Below are 22834 nucleotides of genomic sequence, written 5' to 3'. Positions count from 1 at the left end.
CTAAGCTGAACACATGACCATGATAGTTACAAAGAAATACTAATAACAACCCAATTCATCCACTAAATTAATCAGAAAGAGGAAAACCATACAGTATTGGGGACCAAACCCTTCTTTGCAGTTCTAGAGAACTGCATTAATCAAAACACAAGCAAGAGAAAACTGCACTAATAATTTCCCAAGAGAGAGCACATGGCATCTGGATACCAACCCTCACAAAGATTTCTAATACTGAGATGAACAGGGATGTTTCAAGAAGAAAAGCATGTAAAATTTACTCTTTTTCTAGAAAGGGGACAAACCAAAGTGCATTACATAGAGAAGAGTGCACTGTATTATAGATCAGTCCCTGCAGCACTGCACAGTGCAGCAGGGATGGGTGTAACTCCCCTGGGGTCCATACACAGGGATGGGTGCACTTTGGGACTCTCAAGGAACAGCCCATATCCCTTTTCTCCTTCCACATCATCTCCTTTATCTGGTGTGGCACAAGATACTAGTTCTGTGATGGCAGAAAAGGATATGCTCAGCCTGCAGCACTAACACAGCAGCACCCGGTCCTCTCCTAATTTGTTAAAACCTGTTATCACCTGCTGGTACAGCAACTTCCTCCTCACTTGACTGAGCTGGACAAGTTCCCTTCTTTCAATGACAATGAATAAAAGAGGAAGCTGAAGTCATAGTTTTCTTTTGGATTTCCTTTTATTTCTTTTTTACTGCCACCCCCTCCCTTTTTAAAAAGTTGTTTAGTAAGTACTGAAAAGCATAAAGCCAAAAGAGCCCATTACCAAACATTTAATAAAATGTGGGTTATTGCACTATTTTCCATTCAGATCAACAACTGGCATTTCACTACATTTTAAAGAAAGGTATCCCAGCCACCCTTAATGGTACCAACAAAATTATTAAATTGTAATGGCACTGAAAACAGCCTCTGCCCTTGAACAGAAATAAGCATGAGTAAGGCTCAAAATGGACTTTAAGATTATTCTCTTGACCTTTATCTTTGGATTATGAGATTTATTATCTGTAATACACTTAGTGGAGGGCTGTAATTCAAGGAAACATATACATATTTACTTTCCTGTCAAAACTGAATTTCTTCTAAGGTGTCTCATTACTGCTACTTTAAAAGGACAAGAGAAGACCAGAGAACTTCACTGTTGGTGAAACAGCACTGAAACATTTGCATACACTTTGAAGGTCCTTGTCAATGAGTACAAGACAAATTGTAAAAGTTATATATGTATATTTTATGTATATTTTATTTTTACTGGTAGTAGGAGTATAAACATACTGTTCCAACTGAGTTGGGTAAATCAAGCACCACTGGTAGCCATTATTACCATACAACACAAAGTCTGACTAAAGATGTTTTTCCAACCTTTCAACTTCTGTACTGCTCCCCAGGAGCCACTAAAGGTATGAAGATGTCTACACAGGAAATCTAAGCCTACTGAACAGAATTACCCAATTACCATCACAGATGTCTTCAAAGTGTAATATGGACCACAGGTTCAGAACAGTCAGTGACCCAAGAGGATTCTAACTCTTAAAATTCAAGAAATAAGGCTGAAAGAGACCTTCAGGGCTCCTGCTATTGTAAGGAATAATTATATAATTCTGTTCATAAATGATCCACGTTCTACTGTCAGCAGCAGAAGTAATGGAGACAAAATCCCCAAAATGAAAAATCTGAAGCTTGCCTCAAAACTTCGCTGAAGTTCAGAACCTCTGAAAACATTCCAATTTCCTGCCAAAATGTTTTCCCAGCCAGCTTGTACCTATCTATTCTTGTGCCAACATTGTCCTTTAGTTTAAATAGTTCTTTCCCTTCCTAGTTATTATTCCCCAAAGTATTTATAGAAATAATTCACATGCCTCTTCAGACTTCACTTTTCTGAGCTGAGTGGGATGTGCTCATTCAGTTTCCTCTCAAAGAGAACCTTTCCATTCTGACCATCACATCTCTTCTCTACACTTTTTTCCAGTTTAAATTTGCCCTCTTGAACATCCATGTTTGGAACTGCAGACAGAATTACAGAGGAAGGTCTTGCACTTGAATTGATGCTTCCATCTCTGAACGAGGAACGCTGACTGCTACTAACTCTTACAGCCTAATACAAAATCTTCAGAGAGCATTTCTAGTCTTACACTAAACAAAGACCATAGAAAACCTGCTCACAGCAGCTAGACAAGCTATGGGAAAAAATAGTATTTTTCTTACTAGTGATGTTATTTAGCTTTTTATTGGCATCCTTGGCTTCAGCTGCCAGCATATCTTCCTCAAGGCTGCAATTCTTTTGTTGTGTTCTAAAGCCAATAACCCACAAATAAACTTGCTATCTGACATAACTGCAAATTTAATGCTGAAGCCCCAAACTCTAGAGACATTGATGTCAAAAGCAGCTAAGTAAATCTGTTAATTTTCAACTTGAAAAAAAAAATTTCATCTGTTACCTGTTTTTCTTAAAATAAAAACAAGAGTTTTTTGAGCAACACATTGTTAGGTCTAAAAATATTTAGTAAGAAGCAGCAAAGGTTGCAGATGCTTAGATTTCTTGTTCTCCAAGGACGTACAGCAAGGATATGCATGGCATCCTGGAGATCAGTTTTCTTTTTGCCTAAAAAAACTTTGAAGCCACATATCCCACAGGAATCAAAGAGCATACTGGGTGGAGTGCTCTCACCTTTCTGTCTGGTTCCCTCTTGATGTAGTCAGAAAGCTGCAGATGTTGTTGTTTGTTAGTTTAAAGAAAAAAAACATTCACAAAACCAGACTTTGCACTTCCCTGGGAAGTGCTCTAATAACCAGCCTTAAGCAGTTCTCTTACTCAGTTAAGGATTAAGCATAAAAACAAAACAGCTCCAAGCTTGGGAGTGAGCTATCTTGAACTGCCAGACTCGGAAATTTATTTGTTCAGCTTCTCGCTGTGGTGCCAGGAACCTCTAACATGCTGCTGACAGTGTTAAAAGGAGTTCTGCAGAACGCCACCAAGTATCAGTGGCTGAAAGATGGTGGAAGGTGTTTCAAACCATAAGGGAACAGAAGAAGAGAACAAATCCAGACTCTCTGAAGCCGCTGTAAACATGACAATCAATCTGCTTTCATAAGGATCTACATTTTGATTTTTTTGTTTGAGAGCCAGACACTAAAAAAGTATTTGTATCCAAAACTATTTACAGGTGCCACAGCAAATTCACAAGCAATCTAAAGGCTATAAACTCATAATCCAGACATTGCATGACTTGCTATTGATCAAAAAGACTTGCCTAGCTCTAATCTAACTAGCAGGAACTGTTTCAGATATTTGCTATAGAGGTTGTCAGGCACTACCCCATGAAAACCAGCTGATCATGTATATTGTTTTTTCCTTCCAGTGGCAATATTGAATTAAAGAGACCACTGCAACACAGTTGAGTTTAAAATGATATTACTTCCTTATATACAACTTGTTATAAAAAGGGCATGTTAAGAAAAGGGGCATACACACATAGTCTGTCTCCTTGCCAGATTCTAAAACACATCCAACACCCAACATCCAACAGTGACCTTAAAGGCAAGCCAGAAAATGTGTGGCTGAAGCCCAGGTGCTTGGGTCACCCTATCAGTGCTGCCCATGTCAGACTCCAGCTACTATTATACCCCTCTCATTAATGAAAAAAACTAGGACAGCCCCATACTTCATCCGAGCATTAATCTGTTACAACTCCTGGAGAACTGGAACAATCTTTATGGAGGCCACAATGTATCTGAAAGCAAGTATCAGAGCAGTCTCTGATACATCATGCTTAAAAAGTGTGCTTAGGGCATTGGTGATGCTTCACAGCCAAAATCGCCTAAACCAATTACTCACCTGTTGCTATATGTTACTGAAAATATTTAGACTGAAAGCAGAAGTCTGCGAGCTATTTTAGCAGTCAGCTACCACAGTTAAGAGTCATCATGCCAATAACTTACACTGACATCATGCAGAATGCACTGTTAAAAATATCTTCTTTCAATACAAAGCAGCACTAGATACAAGCTGCCTCTTATTTACCAAAAAAAGTGAAGGGATCCTTTAAGTTCGGGTGTGGGAGAGAAAGCAAGAACCATGAATAAACTGGTCTTGTCCTGGCACCACCAGTATAAAAAGTTTCTCTTCCTTGTTGTGGAGATGGAGAAAAAGAAAGGAGGGGAAGGTGAGAAGAACAGGGGAAAGAAACGGTAACAGATAAAGAAATTTCTTTACTTTCATAAAAGATGAGTGAGAAATGTTTGTTTCATTTGAAGACTTCCAAGTAATAAAAAACTTGGAGGACTTTGAAGTGAAAAGGATTTAACTTGATGAACTGCGAGGTAAAACGATATTTAGACAGACACTTTAATTACAGTTCTTTAACCACTACCTCTTATAACCACAGAAGGTAAGACAGCCTCCACAGACCTCATGTCACTTGACACCCAGAGCTGCAGGATCTGACACTTGGAAAAGCTGCACACTCATCCCTTTGTAAGAGCAGAGTGCTTCCACTTCAGCTCTGAGGATCTCCAAGCTCTCACACTCCCAGGAGGCACTTGGAACAAGCAAAGTGCACTGCCAGCATTTTCCTTTTTGTTTCACACAAGTGAATGAGCTACTGCTCCCCAGCTCCAGAAATTTTAAAATTTATATTGTTTCACATGAAGCTTACTCTGTCTTATTTGTGATCATGCTACACCTCCTAATAACACTAAACCTTCACATAATACTGTTTCCAACTAGAAGCATCTGGAGGAAAAGGAATTCCAGTGTGTCACTGGGACAGCCTGCTGTGACTCCTCCTGTAGAGGCGCAGTGCCAGCCTGTCTGGAGGCACAGAGAGCAGCCTCCCTCCTGTAACTGATGCACCCAACTCCAGCACTCTCCAGGCTGAGACATTTCCAGATGTCACAATTCCATGAATTAACTCTCATTACTCCATATCAGAGAATACAGCTCAGGAGTGAAGGAGGCAGCACCTCCCACAACAGTTTATCAAGGGCACCTGCACACCTCTGAGGCATGCTGGGAGTACCTGGTTTGTGATGAAAGGGGAAACTTGGTGGATAAAACCACAGAGCTGGTCAACAACCACAAAAACATCTGCTGTCTTTCTCAAACAGTCATCATCATACAAGCACACAAAGTGGGGCAAGGACATTTTACATACAAGCACACAAAGCAAGGGCATTTTAGCTCACCAGATATATTCCAGAAAAAGTCTGCTAAGACACAAGAAAGTCAACACAGGAGTTCATGAATCTCCAAAGGAGAATAAGAACAGCAACAGCCTTCCATCAACATTTATAAAGACAGAATTTGGAAAATGTAGACAATTAATACATATAGTTTTCTAGAAGCTGAGAGAAGCAACAAAAGGAAGGCAGTAGCTTCTCACAGGAGCCCAAAGCTCCTTCCTCAGAGGAAAAAGATTCAAGTGCATAAAGACTGACAATCACAGCAACACATCTACTAGGAAAAATTGGAGAAGACAGAAAAACAGCAAAGCACAAGAAGAGGCACAACTAAGACAATCAATTTGCAATGCATGAATAAAAATGAGTATAAAGGGAAAACTGCCACTCTCCTCACAAAATCATTTGTGAGAAAAAAGAGTAAGACAAGGAAATTGTTTGCCAGCTACTCAGAAACTTAAGGGAACATCTGGCAACAGAGGTTGCTGAGAAACCCACACAGTAAGATATTCAATTAAAGAAAGTCCTAATGGTAAGAAATATGAATGCTGGGATTGACTACCTTGGAGGATGTACGGCTGCCATCACCAGTGTATCCTCAAAGGCCTCCAAAAACTGGCCACTGTCAGGAAAGCTGTAAATATATTTGATTCCATGCTTTAACAAGAGAAAAGATCAAATGGCCTCCTGATGTTCACTGAAGACTCCTTTTCTAATTTTGTATGATGCAAGGTAAGAGAACAAAGGGACAATTCACACATGAAACTGTGTGTAAAACTGTGGGAGAGAACTGTCATTACAAATCCCATAGTAAAAAAAAAAAAGTGAAAAACCCACATTCATATGTATGTTCTGTATGTTCCCTTTTATGTAGCACTATTGCAGAATTGAGTAGAGAGAGATATGTAATATTAACCATATTCCAAGGATCAGAAAAAATAATTTATTGCTTCAAGGAACAGAAGACTGAATAGCTTTCTTGAGGTTCAAGGTGCTCTTCAACTTTTTCTGAATCCAGAACAGAAACCAGTTTCTTCATCTCAAGTCCAAAAAACATTCTGAAGTGAAAATTTAGAGAAGCCCATATATTACATTTTTCCTGTTCTGAAAGGCTCTAAAGAGCCTTTTGGGCTAACTGCAAACAAAAGTTGGGCTTTTTTCACTACAGTGACACTTAACACATATTTTGACACAAGCTGTTAACAGCACAATTTGCTTGACTAGTTTTACACAATCAAAAAAAGAATTAGCTACTGAGTAAAGTCTCAAACCCATTCCCCTGCCTGTGTCAAATCACATATATGTAAGAAACCTCAACTTTCTAGGACAGCAAATTTTTTTCCAGCAAAATCCACAAAGACTGGAGCACAACAATAATGGATTTCCCTAAACAGAAGGAAATTTATTCCATGATAACATTTTTCCTCCATGTGGGAAACATGCTGAGCTTCTTAAAAACAGTCTGCATTGCACTACTCCTTAACACACTGAGTCAACGAAGAAGGTTCATTTCTACCAATGCCTGGTGACACAAAGACAATCACAGCCTGCTGGCTTCAGAAGTCACAATTGCAATTTTCGAATTTAAAATACTATACAATTACTGAAAAGGTTATTAATTACTTCTGAGGGGACAGCATATTCTTTCAGTCATTCTCAGGACTAAATGAGCAACTCTTCCAACTACTGTATTTCAGAAATCAACACTTAGAGGCTGATTTCCTTAGGCATGTAAACCACTTAGTATATTTGGTGATTTTCCTGAAATGATCGTGTGCCCCGAGAGATCAGCCTCAAACCTGAGCTGCTAGGTGTGAATTTGTAAGTTCTGCTTATCTAAGCAGCTAATCTTAAGGAAGGTCAGAAAGCAGCTACTATTTTAAGAATATCTAGTTTAAACAAGAGTATAATCAGGGTTAAAAATAAAAGGACTGCTGCCTCATAGGTCATTTTCTAAAGTGAACCTACAACACCTTAATTAAGGTCACATTAAAAATGGACAAAAAGGACATAAATTCACAAATACAGCTAGAATCTGTGTCTGCTCCTTCAGCTGCAACATCAGAGCTGCTATTCTTTTACACTCTATTACACGAGCTCAGGCAACAGGGGCAGCATGCCAGGTAAGAGAGGGTACAAGCAACAATTTATAGGGGGATCACAAGAAATTTTAGGTATGCTCAGACAGACATGACCAACAAAACAAATGAAAAAGTCATTATTTTGTACCTTCTCCCTTTAACTCTCAGAAGACAACCCCTCAAGTTCATTATACAAATTAAGTTTCTATGACATATGTTCCTAAGTTTGCTGTTCACTTTGCTAAAAAGCATATTTACATGTAACAAAACCCAAAGTGCCTCAGAAATCACACACATTGGTTATGCATAGCTTATCAAGCATTGCTAAAAGATGTTTGAATATCCACAGTTCCTCAGACTGCACTTTCAAGAAACAACCTTCAGAATCATGACATTCTCCACAGTGATATCTCTCAGGGCAGTACAGTCACTTAAGGTCTGCAGTCCTACAGGCCACACCTGGAAATTCCTCAGGATGGCATCTGCCTTACAGGTGAATTAATTACTCATTTCATTGCTCAGAGTTACTGAATCTTTGGGCCCATATAACTTGTTTTAAGGTAGGACACTTGAATTGTCCTCTAAAATGGAATGTTTATCTTCCCTTAATTCCCAACATTACAACTTCAAATGGGTATAACCTGTCTTTGTACAAGGGACTGATGTGTCACACAGCTGAGTATGCACACACTAACCAAGAAGAAACACCAGTTCATCAGCTCAGACTGCTTCAAATTACAACACTTAACAATGTTCCAACCACAGCTCTTTTCTACCACAAACTCCAAGATCATCAAGCTGTTTTATACCTCCATCAGCAGGTATCAGGTTTATACATCTAGAAAGATGCTAACCCATTAACTGAAGTAATCCAGAATTGAGTAGCTTTAGAGCATCAAAGCCTAGGGCTGTATTTTAGTCACTAAAGCCATTTGTATCCCCAAGAAATTAAGATCAAGTTAAAATAAGTATCCAACAGAGATCCTCTTCAGTTAGGCCAGAAGGGATACATATAGATATGGCTATGTTATTCAACTTAGAAGAGATTTTTAAACTAAAAAATAAATAAATCAAGCCTTAGGAATATTTCTAACCCATACAGCTGTGAAGAAAGCTTTCCAAGTATGACCCAAGTATTAGCCAATGCAGTATCACAAGGTTATTCCAGCTCCTTGGCTGCTGATCTTAGCAGCATTCATGTTAGCACAGCCTGTATGTTTACTATTTCTTGTCAGAATCATCCATGCAACAGGGAAACTATTAGTCATTTCAAATTGAAAATATTCTTTGCAATGATGAAGAACAGTGGCATGAAGCCGGCACCCACACAAAACAGGGAGAGGAGGACATGATTAGAGAGCAGATAGGAGGAATCAAAGAGCAAGGAAGAATAAAATGGAAAATTCAGTGCTCCTCAAAAGACTACAGAAGTGAAGGAGCTGTGGTGAAAGAGAAGAGTTTTTCACTTTCCTCTAAATGTGATGAAGAACATGTCTCTTAATTTTAAATAACAGAAGCTAACAAGGTAGACTAGAGCTACCAGAATGGGACAAAGGGTTACAGCCCCTTTACATCACAGCACTGTGATGCCAAGGCTCCTCACCAGGGCATTTTCACAGCGCTGCCTGTGATCATGCACACCATGATCCCTTGCTCTGCCATATTTACCTCTGACTAGCCAGGTTTAGCCTTCGATCTTGTAAACTTCTGCTAATCCTATCCAAGTCCTGACCAGCAGGATAAACACACAAACCTGCTCCTCAAACCAACCAACCATCCCTATGTCAACACCAAAAAATTAAAAGACAGTAATTAATCAGCTTTGCTTTTTAAAAAGGCTTATTGTTCCATAAATATTCCTTTCATTAAAGGTGCCTACAAGTCTCTCAGCACAGGTCTGGAGCAATGCAGCTTGAAGACAGACATCCCTTGACTATTTCCAGGGGAGCATGTTTATCTGAGCAGCACAGTGCCGTATGTGGGAGAGCGGATAGAATGGCCTAGATGATTCTGACTCTTATTAAGCACTAGATCAGGAACTGCTGAACTGTACACTGTTTTGTAACAAAGCCATTAACATGTAACACTCCTCTGATGAACATTATCATCCTCACACAATTTGAGATGTGACAAGGTGTTACAGAATAAATGTGTACTCCTGCCTCCATCATACTCTAAACTCATTACACTTCAAAACTCATTCTTCTGCTCATTGTGCTTCATTTCTGTATTCCATGAGTTTTTAGGCTTTCTTTCCCTACCCCCACTCCCTTAATTTCCTCTTCCATTTCTGACCTCCCTCTATCTTTTTCATACTTAAATCTCCCTTTGCAACCACTTTTTAAAAATGGTGTGGGGGGGAAGAAATCATGTAATACTCAAGTTATTGCACTCCACATGCCCATTACTAGTCAGGGAGAAAGTCCTCAACCCTCACTAATAAGTCTCTATTTGCTCCATAAATTCTGGTACCTTCATTTTGATTAAAAACTTCTGGAGCATTCAGCATGTTCCCCCAAAAAAATCAGCAAAAGGTTAAGACAAAGTGGAGTTTGAATTCTGAAATGCAGACTTTCAGGTTCTTTGGAACTTCTCTTACCAAAGTAATGCCTAATCTCTCCAGACAGTGCACATGCTTATTAAACACATCCTGGGTAAGTACTGTAACTCCAGATAAAATTCTGCTCTACTGTCAAAAGTGCCCAAGAACAAGTGCCACCACAGTCCAGGTTATTAAGGCACCATAATTTGCAATATTTAATAAAATTATGCAACAATATATGTACACATTATAGAATTCTTCACATTTATGCTCTGACCTACTTAAGCAATTCTTTTTCCTCAATTGCACAATTATGAACCAGAGCAGAAAAATCAGACTTTATGAAGTTAATAAATCAATTCAGTGTCATTACAAATTATTAAAATTATTACTTCAAAATCTGCAGTCACCTAATTATTACTTTCTTTGGGACATTTTAAAATGTTCTGAAGAAATATAATTTTGTTTCCTTGATACCTTTATGAGCAGTCATCCATTATACTCCTTTTAATCAAATCAAACTAACTTCAGATTATACACAAACTCCTGGTTTGTTTAAAAAACTATTCATAAAACAAAGCTGGTATTTCCACCTCTCTCATTCCTCAGACAACATGACATTATTTTATGTTCCCATAAGTAGCTCTTGACAGAAACACCAGGAAAACACTTATCAAGAAACTCTGGCTACATTTGAAGTTTTTCAAGGTAGATAGGTTCCAGCCAAAGTCACCTCCCCACCCAAGTTTCAAAGAAAGTGGGCAACTTCAAACCACAAGCAGCTCTTATATCTGAAGATGAGCTCAAACACATGTTCCCATTAACAAACTGACATGTCTTCAACTTATCAAGGACTGGCACTACTTATCCAAAGCAACACTATGGAGTCTCCTCTCCAGGAGGACCAAACAGTCCTGAATTTGAGACTGTCATGTCAAAGAAAAGCATTTTAAAGGGCAGAACAGTCAGCCTAGTAACATAACTGGATGCTTTGCAAGTCAAAGTTGAAGCAATTTCAGGACCATCAAAGATCTCAGGTATAGTGTGGGATCACTCTAGGTACAGACTGGAACTGAGACAAAATATTTCCACTGGAAGTATTTTCCTCTCCATAGTAACTTTTTCACAATTAATGCTTTGAAAGGATTCAGCAGAAAACTTTTCTAAAATTCCATGAACATATCCAAGCCCACATGTTTTAAGAACACCACATGAAACAAGTTTTAGAAAGCTGTGCAAGATCCCCAAAATTTCTACCCCATAAAAGACTGCTAAAGAAATCTGGTAAGAACAGCTCCAGCTCCTATATTTGTATTTCCTTAGAAGTCACTAGCAAGGATGCAGCAAATATTAGTTTTGAGGCACTGGTACATTTCCCCTTCTATCACTAGCAGAGTGATGCAGGCATAAAATTAGTTTTGAAATCTGACAGAGAAAAAGCATTCTCCAAGCACTAAAAGTCTGGAAGCTTTGTGCCACGGCATTATTTCCATTCTTTTAAGAGAGAAAACAATTCCATGCTCACAAGGAGCTGCTGCATATTTGCTACAAGCCAGGAGCCAGCAAATATTGTTTTGCATAGAGTTCAGACAGCACCTTAACAAATTACTCCTACTTCAGAGTCTACACAGACTACCTTAAAACAGAGTCTGTTCTCACTGCCAGTGAAGATAATGAATTTTTCACTCTGATTAGACTTGCCAGTTTTACCCAAATTGCCAGGGTCCACTGGATTTTCACAAACTGTTTTGTAGTTCTGCTGAAATATTACTTGAAGGAGTTACTCAAGCCATTAATGGAAAATCAGGAGTTACAGTTAATAAAAGGTCACACAAAATTTTATTAGAGGTATATCTGGGCTTCTCCTGCTACAGACTAATCATGAGTTGTTTTAATGAATTTCAGCTAACTGTGAGACACACTCTTCATTCAAAATATTAGATCAGTGAGTGGAAGAAGGCAATGCAATGTATGCAATTTCTTTTGGAAAATAATCTTCTTAATTAAGTTCAGACACTTTATACAAACAAGACACTAGGTATAGTCATAAAGGCATCCATGTGGACCTTTAAAATGCTTTCTGTTAGTTGCCAAATGCATGATGCATGCTGAGACAGAAGCACCTAAGGGCACAACATAAACAGATGAACAAACAATTTATGCCAATAACTTAGAATTTGCCAAGCCTGTGAGAAATTAACACACAGGAGTTTTCTGCTTAAGTGGAATTTGGTTCAAAAGATTGAGAAATATTTAAAGAAACCTAAGGAAAAAATTAAAACTACATGATTTTTTATAGCAATAATATATTACAAAACTTATATGCCAAGGTGTCAGCTGACAGGAGAGACTGCAGTTCAGCCAAACTTTCAAAATTACTCCTTTAAAACAATTGCTCCTTCTTATTTTAAATTACATATTTTAAAGTCCACTGCATAACAGTAGCTTGCAGGAGACTTGAAACACAAGGAAGCAAACAAGAAGATACCTTAGCATTTACTTTCAGGTTTTTAGAATTTATTTTCCAAATCTTTAACTTTGAAAATTTCGTAAACATTCAATAATTTTGGAAGTGGTTTCAAGAAGCTCACAATAATGCAAGAGGAGCAAAAAAGCCTCAGAAGAATCTGAATTTGCCCTCTAATTCAGACTTCACTAACCCAACAGCTGGAATAAATTAATTACTATTGAATCAATGCATTCTAGACTGCACTGTTTGTACAGAACTTAGCCATGTAATTTAAGCAATGAGGTGACACTTTTAAGATAGTCTAAATACAGGGCTGGAATTAGAGCCAAATGGAATTTATATTTTTGATAGAGATGTAACAAAAGACAGCACTTTTAAGACAGACAAAGATGATTCAAAATCACAGAGCTCTCCCTGGTTTGAAAATCTATGGAAACTGGGTGCTTTTAAGGAAGACAGCATAGGTATAGAACACAGGATATCATGCTTTCAGATGTACTGGATGATGTCTCATTGTCTTCCCACCCCTTAAATCACTAATGACTGCATCAAGGGTTGAGTAACAGTAAAGTCCAGAGCTGTTGCTTAAATAAATACAGACTCACTGTAACCTCCCATCCCCAGCCAGCCATGAACTCTCTTGCTCTGCAATGAACACGTGTGATAGGAGAACTGATTTGGTTAAAAATATCTCTCTCCTTTTTCCAGTTTAGCCTAGACCATGTGTGTTTCTCTCCTCTGTTTCACTGTGTGGGGGCATGCACAGGGATGTCAGCTCAAAAAGAGGAGAGGCAAAAGGGGCAGTAAAAAAGGGCAATGAGATCACATTTGCATCTCACAAGAAGAAACACATGCAGTACAGCTTAAACAACAGGAAACAGCAGTAAGATTATTAAAGAGAGGTAATTACTTTCATGAGGACAGACTATACTGCTGGAAAAAGCAGAGGAGCTTTCAGACATTGCTTTAGCAGATTATGCAACACACAAGGCAGAACAAAACTGGTCATGAGGTAAACATGACCATGCTAACCTTGAAAAAGAACACACTAAGCACTCAGGCAACAGAGAGGTGTGTTAGCAATAAGCCAGGTGACTGGTCCCTGATCCCTTTGGAAGAGAAAACACTGCAGTTAGTGACACAAAGATGCAGTAATACACAGAGCCAGTACTGAGGCTACAATTTTAAGCAGGCAATATATATGACTTGGTTACTTTCAGACATCCAAGATAACAGAGCACCATTTTCTGAGCAAGTATACTGTTTACCACATTCTATCACCAGCCATACAATTAGACAACCCATAAACACAAACACACCAGCTCTAGTAAAGAAAATTACTGGAGGATACAGAAACATCTTTACAGGCTTTCTCTGCTGTTACATTCTTCCAGCAGAGTCTTCCACTGGCAGTCCCAGGCACACTAATAAAGCATATCCTCATTGGGAACATCAGTTCTTTCATAGTCTTTTACCAAACACAAGTTCAAAAAAGTAAAGAGACGCTGTCTGCAATTTTGTTTCCCAAAAATGCCTTTTTTTTTTCCTATTTGAAGACTGACAATTTTAGGGATATGCCTTCATTATGGAGAAACAAATCTACAAAGTTTTAATAAGCCCATTACCTCATATGAACCTCACTGAAGTTTAATAATAAATAACAAACAATACCATTGAAAAAGGCTCTTGTGTTGCCTACTTGTTTTCTCTTCCATGCCTCATCATGCCTTCTGCCATCTCTAGCATTCATGTGCACCTAGGATGGATCAGAGGTAATCTCTGGAACAATCCACCCTCTGCTTCCTGTTGACACAGGAATCCTCCTTGGAGTAGACAGACTCAGAACTGGGAAGAAGCAGGTGTGGTTATCAGGTAACTTTACTCAACACACAGCTTGCTGTATTTGTGACATCTGACAACTGCTGGCACAGCAGCCAGCAGATGGAAAGGCAGCAAACTCACAGGGCTTCTACACTGAACAGTGACTACTTGGTGATTCAGCAAAAAAACAACAAAACAAAACAAAAAAACACCCAACCAAACGACCAGTAGTCCACTGAATCCACACTAGTAACAGCAGTGTATGGAATCACAGGATGGATTCTCTGGAAAGTAAACTCAGGCTGATGGACAGAAGCATTACACTCAGGATTTCCATGGTTTTACTTTCTTAAGTGCTGCCAGATGCACATGTGAGGCTGAGAAAGGAAGTCAGTGACACAGGCAGCCAGGATTCAGGCATGATGGGAACAGGAAGAACTTGTTAAGCACGCACATTAGTCATGCCAGAGTCAGCCAGACTGGCATGCTAATAAGAGTTTTGGAACTTACAAACACTTCTCCACTACTGCTAGAAATTTCATAAGTAACACAGGGGAAGCCCAAATAGTTGGCCTTACCTGACACCCTCAAAGTAACAAGGATTTCCACGATCTGGTGGAAGGAGGACAAACCAAAACAGGATAATGCTGAGAACCTGCCAGCTTACTCAGCAATTCCAACAGGAGCAACAAACAACAGGCAGGTGGGGAATGGCACAGTCTGTGAAGGTTAAATTAACATTTAATGGCATAAAGTGTTACAGGAGAGGAGAAGTCCAATTCACTTCTTATGCTAGAAGTCACACTATCAAGTAATAAAGATGCATGATCAACTACACTACCAGTTCAAGAAGGTTACAGAGTTTCAACTTTAAGAAAGGTAACAACAATGGGCAACTGAAATCTCCTGATGTAAAGTGAAGCCTGTGACTCATTAGAATGGCAAACATTTCTTTTTTTTCCCCAAATAATGATTTCTACCTTGAAAATTAGTGCTAGGACCTACATGAAAGGATCCCATTTCTGGCTTACTTTTTAGCAGTACACAAGACCTAGTTAAAGGATAAGAATGCTGCTATGTGACTGTGCCTGCAATGCAATTCTATTTCAACATCACAGCTGAATACAGTGACACAAAAACTATTGGCACATGGATAATTAATGTTAAGGGAACAGTGTAAAAAAAAGTAATTAGCAATCCTCTCAAACCTGTTTCCCCTCAGAAATAACCCAAACAAAAAAACCAACTCAAAACCACACAACCCTGAAGAGAGGGGAAAAAATTACAAAAAAAAAAAAAAAGCAGACAAAATTCTGTGTGAGGAGATCAAGTAAAAACTCCTCACAGTTGGAAGCAAAACAAAAGCAGTCAAAGGAATACATCAGTCCCTGCAATAAAAGCCTACATACTGCATGATTAAATGGGGAAGTTAGGAAGCAAATCTGAGAAGTCAGCTTCAATGAGAACAGAAGACATTAGAATATATATTGTAGGTCAAAATAAACAGGAAATAGAACTTAACATGTTTGGGTAGCACCTTGCAAAGTTACTTAACTACCTCAAAAGCAGGAAACCAACTAGAAAAACCAGTGGGGTCTCCTGCAGACCAAAATGAGAAAAGGACAGAGGATTGACAACACCAGTGTAGAGAAGCTCAGTGGAACACTATTCCCAGCATTTACCAGTGAAGCAACTGGGGAGACATTCACACCTATCTTCATAGTATATAGGTCAGAGGGATGAGGTAAATTTGAATTAAGGACAGTGGAAGCATTTGGCTGAACAGACAAGTCAGACATAGTTCAGTGGGGCCAGCACAGGACAGTTCCAAACCTGACACTGAGGAACTGCTGGGCAACAGGTTGCCAATGTAATTCCAGAGCACACTAAAGACTCTAAAGGGACTGACACTACAGAAAATCAAACACAATTTCCATCCCTGCAAAGCAGCAGCAGATCAGATCACTGAGCACAGACAACCAGTCTGCTGGAAAGAGTACACACAGCTTCTCTGAGAGAAAATCCTACCAAGGCCACAATACTTCTCCCCCATGCTGGTGCCAACTTATATATCCCTCTGAATTAGAGCACCCATCTGTTGGATCCATTGAGTTACTGGGCTAAACACCAGACAGCCTTGTGGAAGCAATCCATCAGGACTATTTGGAAAAAAAATCTACTTGTAAATGTAATCCTCAGCCACCCAAAATGGGCTCAAGACTTTCTGTGACAGCCTGCACATGGTTCTGCTACATATTGCAGACTCCTTCACTATCTTAAAATCAGGATGCAAAGGTTTGCCTGTACATTGCAATGTTTGCAACTATGTACATGAAAGCACTGTGATGTACCCAGATGAACTCAACAAGGGGAAAAAAATCCCTGTTTAGTCTTATATTCTAGCTGTAAGCTTTGTTCTGATGACTGGGGAATTGGATGTAGGGCAAACAACTGGCAATGCTGTTAACAGCAGAATCACAAAAGGAAATCTGTTATGTGATTGCTTTTTCTTCCACAGCTTCTGGATGTACTTGCAGGCACCAACCTACCTGCTCAACGTGCCAAAAGCTAGGAAAAGTCATTGAAATGAGTCCACCAAAAAAAAAATTCCCTTCACTGTAATCTTTAGCACTGCTGGGTACAGCAGTGGGCTCACAGTGTCAACCAGGAGAGCATTTACATTCTCAGAGCAGAAGACAAATCCAGATTAAAACAACTTGAGCTACAGTTCTTGTCAGCCTAAAATTAATACTGGCTGGTTGCAAGGGTCCCATCTTTCCCAGACCACATGGGAAGATCCTATCCCTTAAGCCAGCTCTGGCATTTAGCATGCTGAAAGACTCAGCAAAAAAGTCTTAAAACTCAGCAAAAAAATGACCTAACAAAAAGCAGCAGAGTATCTGCTGCTGACTTATGAAGCAGAAACAGCACAGCCAGCATGATCAATGCAAGGAGTTCAAGGGAGGGTGTGGGGCACATGTATGAGGATGTTTTGTTTGCCCTGGACATGGAGTCTCATTCAAAGGCTGCATTTAACCCACATTACCTCCCCAAACCAGCAAACTTTAGTCAGAGCATTAATTATGCCTGCAGTAGTCCTGGTATGCGAGTGAAGTCAGATTGGGAAACTGCACTCCAGTTCTATAATGTCATTCCAGGGGCTTGCAGGACACAAACACACTGTATGAGATAGTCAGCTATTCAACACTAACATGACTAAAGAAAAATAAAATTCTGAAAGACTCAGAATTAATCTCAAAGACACTACAATGTTTTCACAACAAAGCTTAAACACTTCTTTCTAAAATTAAATACTCTCTCAAACACTGCATGAGATGGAAATAGTCTCTCATATCTATGTAGAGAAACCTTCCATGAAATCCCTTCAAATGTCAAAGCTGAATTTTAAAAATCATTCTATCAGACTGAAAACTCTGGAAAACAACCAGAGTGCATTTTAATTTTGATGCATCAAAATCTGTGTGTTCATGTTTTGGTTTTGTTCACTAGGCATTTTTTGAAAGCAGAAAGCTAATGACATCTTCAAACTAACCTTGAAAATGACATTTCTAAAGCTAACACAAAATACAACTACACTGCACACCAGCAAAGTATATATAGAGACTTTCAAAATTAGTACTTAGAGTTCTCTGAAAATACTTTATCCTACAACTATGGCACAAAAATATGTGTAGTGTTTAATTGAATATAAATTTTCTAGTTTTGTTAAAAACAGGTATTTGGTATACTACCAAAAAGCCCCAAACCAACTCACCACCTATGAGCAGATCCCATAAAACAATGAATGATTCAATCAGGAATTAGCTAAAATAAAACAGCTGCAGACCAAATCACTGATCTAAAGATGAGTATTATTTTGTTGTTATTAAATCTGTATATTGGCTAATCAATGGAGTTTCTAAAGGTCAAACCACTGAAGATTTATCTTTACTCCAAAAAACCTAAACATTCAACCACCCTACTGCCTATTTCTTTTTTTTGAACCAACACAGGTAAGAGTAGATAGCTTTTAAAGGTTTATGAAAAACACTATAAATCCCTTGAAAACACAGAGGTTCAAATTGTTCCTTTTTGGACTTCTCACTGCAATGATTCAAGGTGTCAGATCTCCAATTTTCACCTCTTCTAAGGCAAAATAATTCCACTATTGTGGCACCTTGCTCCCTGACCTCAGGCTGCAACCTCAGATCTGGCACCAATTTTTCTTTCAGTAACCTGGGAAAGGTGGGTCTACACTGGGATCAGCAAGGTTTACTGAAAACTAAAGCATGGATTTACACATTGGACTTTGCTCAGACACAGCCACTGCACAGCATCCACCTCACGAGGAGCACTCGGCTCTGTGCCAGAGCACACATGAGGTGGTGCCATGTTCCCCCTCATGGTGTGAAGCCAGACTCCCTCTGATCATCATTTCCAGTTTTAGCTCCACAGAGGCTGCCTCTCCCTCAACTGCATCCAAGCCTAAAACACAGGTAGCAGTGGGCATACTTCAGCTGATGGGGGAAACTTAAACTGAATGAGAAGGAACAGCAGGATGATCATATAAAACCACTGATAAACAGCCATGTTACCAGCTCCAGAAGCAATGATCACCTACTACATCACTTTATTGTTGTCTTGGTTTAAAAAAAAAAAGCCACACAAACAACCCACCAAATTGCAGCTTTGCTTTAAAAGTCCTTCACATATCACAGTTTCAAGTCCTTCAACTTGAAGTCTTCTGACATTTCAATGTAAATATGGAGGCCACAACTTTCCCTGACACCTCAGGGTGAGCCTGTCTGTTCAGTTCCCTGTTATTCCCTTGCACAGAAACTGCTCCTACACTGCTCCATTTCTTTGTTGCCATGAAATGGTGTGCAAATAAAAATCCATTTTATTACGTGGCTGAAGTCAAGCAGTAAAGTCTCCAGTATAACTACTCCAAAAAACATTACTGCTTAATATATACTTTGTTTGCCATTTGAATCCTTTCCTTGAGTTTTATTTTGGCAACCATTTTTATTAAGAGCAAAAGATACTGTGTTCAGAAAACCAATACCCCATTCCCTGTTCAACACGAACAATAGCAGAGTTATAGTTCAGTTCCAATTTAGTGAAAAATTATTTATACACATAACATTCTCCAAATTCATTACCTCCACAGAGCCCTGTTATTGACCAATGTTTGCTTCTATTCATCTCCACCTCAAGAAAGTCATAAATCTTACCCAAAACAAATGCAGGCTGGAAAGAAAGGTAGAAGTTTCTCTGTCAAAGCAAAGCAATTTATTAGAGAACAACCCCCACTAAGTAAGTTAGTAATGGTGCTAGACCCAACCAGGTTACAGAGCACCAACTTGGGCATCTCTGAACCCAGCGAAACAAGTAGTCTGCTCAAAAACAAGTTCTATCAGAAGCTGCCTAAAGACAGATCACCTAGCAGTCCTCAGAGATTAAATAAACTTTGTCTATCATCACTATTCTCCAAAATCAATCTTTCTTATACAAGAAAAGCCACAGTTTAAAACTGTGACTTATCCCCATATACAGATACAGAACTCAATGGTGACAGCATAACTTCATGTCAGGAGTATCAGTGGGTCATTACTAACTACCATGGCTGCACACGAGGACATAAACAACTTGGCAACGATTGCCAGAGTAAATTAAAATAAACAAAAGAGGAATTTTCAGGCAAGTAATAAAGACAATAAGATAATATTGAGAAGACCAGCTTTGTCATGTTATCTTAACGTGAGACTTTCAATGGCAAAATTACTGTCTTCCTTCTTGAAAATTTCATCACCAAAAGATTTCTCAATCTAGAACATATTACCAAAGCAGAAACAGCCAAGGACCAGGATTAATGCCATCTATCCATCCCCCTCCATGGGGACCCATGAGAAGGTAAAATGCCACACTGATGCCTAAAGCCCAAGTCCACTCCAATGAACTCAGAAGGACCTTTTAAACTATCAAATCTAGTAAGCTTACTAGTGAAGGCAATGTGACATATATCTTATCATAAAGTAATCAAGATCTATCTAAAGTATTTGGATTGCTTCCCTCCTGTAATCCTATTACTGGTTACAAGAATGCCACATTACTCCAGAAAGTGGAAATCTTACACACTAAATCCAAAATAAATTCACAGTCTTTTAATAACCTTTTGTTCTTCTAACAGTACTGGCATTTGGTTTAAAGAGTTAATTTGTGTCCCTTTGTCTTTATCTTCCTATACACACATACATATGCACTCACAAAGACATATATATATATATATACACATATATATGTACAGAGCAGTATGTACACACACAAATACATACAGACCTCCTGTCAATCAAATTTTGTACCTTTTAGTCATTGTTCTGATCCTCTAAAGTAGCCCAGCCCTTCTCATCTTCCTTTGAAAGCTCATTTCACACTTTCAAGCACTCTGGCTGCCCTGCTTTGCAAACACAAGATGTCTTTCTCCTGAGAGCAGCAGAACCATAAACTTTTACAAGTAAGCTCTCAGCCACTCCCTTTAAAATTAGTACTGTATTTAGTACTTTTCTATTCTTACTTATAATTACTCTTTAAAATAGCCACTTGCCTTTTATATATGTATCTATAGCATAATGAAAGCTAAGCAATCTGACAGTCAACTGGTAATACCAGAAAACTATTAAGGAGAGAAAAAAAACTCCTAACTTACAGAAGCAGTTTTTATGTACTCCTGAAGTACATGGCATTGTTCTAAAAAATACTGATTTTCATTCAATTTCTAACAGTATAGCCCCTGAAGTAATTCAACCATTCCTGCAAAACATTCTCATCTTCCTTCCAACTTCATCTCCATAAAACTTCATTTATAATCTACTCATTGCTAGTTGGGTGGGTGGGGTGTTAGGGAGAGCTACTGGTGAAAGACATCACTTCTGGCTCCCAATGTCCCAAACTACTAGTTCCTGAAGACTAGAAAAATATTTAGGGAAGTATCATTATACAGTCACTGCTTGTACTTCCTTGCCACCCTACCTTTTCTTTCTGCTCATCTCCACTTCCAAAACTCAGTAAAATCAAGAGATCTTGTCTCTCTACACAACCATAACTCAGTGGCTCCAGCAGGGCAGGGAATGTGTAACCATACCTTCCTTCTTCACAGCTCCAAAATGTCCATAAACAATGGTGTTCACACAACTTGAACAGAACACAAGATGCAGCATGATTTTCAGAAGGTCTTGTCTTCAGCTTGCATTAGCAGACTTAAAACTGTCTGAACTATTCTCAGACAAAGGATTCACTGAACAGTACCCTAAACTATGAAGGAGGATACTGTGACTATGAGAACCCTAAATGAAAAAAACTATCCTGAAAAAAAATCATTGCAAATTCTGTGGCTTATTTGAGAAGCAGGAATAGCCTTTAAAGGAGTCAAGCTAACATGAATACAACTGTGATTCATTTTAGATATAGTACATTACGGTTTAAAAAAAGGAAAAGAAGGAAAAAAAGGGAAAAAAAAAATGTGCATGCCTCCAAGTTGCCAATTTAGGCAAAAATATCCTGAGCTGAGTCTGGAGTGCTTCTTGGCAGGATAATCCAGTCAAGGGTAAGAACAACTGCAATAACAGCCAATTTCTCTCTATACTAACTTGACAAAGAAAAGTAGGCTGAGGTGCCTTATTTTTTACATTAAGAACTCAAGGTAGAATGATTGAAGACCTCATTCAGGTTTGTCCGCCATAATCACAAGGCCAGGAACAAAACACAACCCTTCCAAACACCACTGCAGTGATTCATCCTTAAGTCCCACTTGCCTGCTCTAATAACTTGGATATAGAGAAGTTGGACAGAACCTGCAAAGCCCCAGAAACACTCAGAGGTCCAACAGCCAGTCAGTATTTTTATGTAAGTTTTTCTCTTTTTTTGACTTATCCAATCACTTGAAAACAAGAAGAGGTCTTACCAGTGGAACCATCTGAACATTACTGATCCCTCTGCAATGGCCTGTTCCAAGAAATTTCTGGCATCTCCAACCCTCTAAAATATAGTGCCAAGATGTCAGAGACCACTCTGAACTGGCCTAGTTTTCCCCTCCAGAGCAATTTCCATTAAACATTATACATAAAATGACAACGAAGAAAGTGTATAATGTTTCTGTTGTCTAACTATTGGATGTATATCTGTCATCCATACATTTATATGACCACTGGTCAGAGAAAGAGTAATTAATATCTCACATTGTAGCAGCAGTGTGTTTGTCATGTTCCTCTATCTTCATCTACCCTGTCTAGCTTAACTGTTTCAGCTCAGAACAACCTCTTGCTGCTGAGCATCTCAACACATTTAAAAAAGAAAGCATACTTAAATTAACAAGATGGAAAAAGGGTAGTAGGTAGTCTTTGAGTAGGTTATTCCAAGACATTTACATTACATATGTGAAGGAACTTAACACCTTGGAATCATGCAAAAGGAAAAAAAGGGGAAAAAAAAGAAGCAGCTAGCCCTGGCACCAAACAACCTGAAGCAGGGATTTCATATTCTCCCAAAAAGAGGTCCTGCTGGAAGCTACTTTTTGCAGTGGCTCAAATCTTCTACCTTAAAAGCTCAAGCTGTCCAAGCACAGCAAACTGCAATAATTCAACCCTGAGGTGAAAAGAGACCACAGTGGTTAAACGTACACAGGAATACTTGTTTCACTTCAACCTTTTTCCTGTGAATTAAGA

At 38.8% G+C, this 22834-nt stretch overlaps 1 protein-coding gene across 1 annotated transcript in view; it reads right to left on the bottom strand.

Moving 5' to 3' along the window:
• The window catches only part of AMMECR1 (AMMECR nuclear protein 1), a 96238-nt gene that overhangs the window by 38886 nt on the left and 34518 nt on the right, over nucleotides 1-22834 (bottom strand). The gene's annotated exons all lie outside the window — the stretch shown is intronic.

Source organism: Ammospiza caudacuta, chromosome 14 (assembly GCF_027887145.1).
Source record: "Ammospiza caudacuta isolate bAmmCau1 chromosome 14, bAmmCau1.pri, whole genome shotgun sequence".
NCBI lineage: Eukaryota > Metazoa > Chordata > Aves > Passeriformes > Passerellidae > Ammospiza > Ammospiza caudacuta.
Note: the sequence above shows the minus strand (reverse complement) of the source record. Positions and strands in the feature narration are given on the sequence as shown.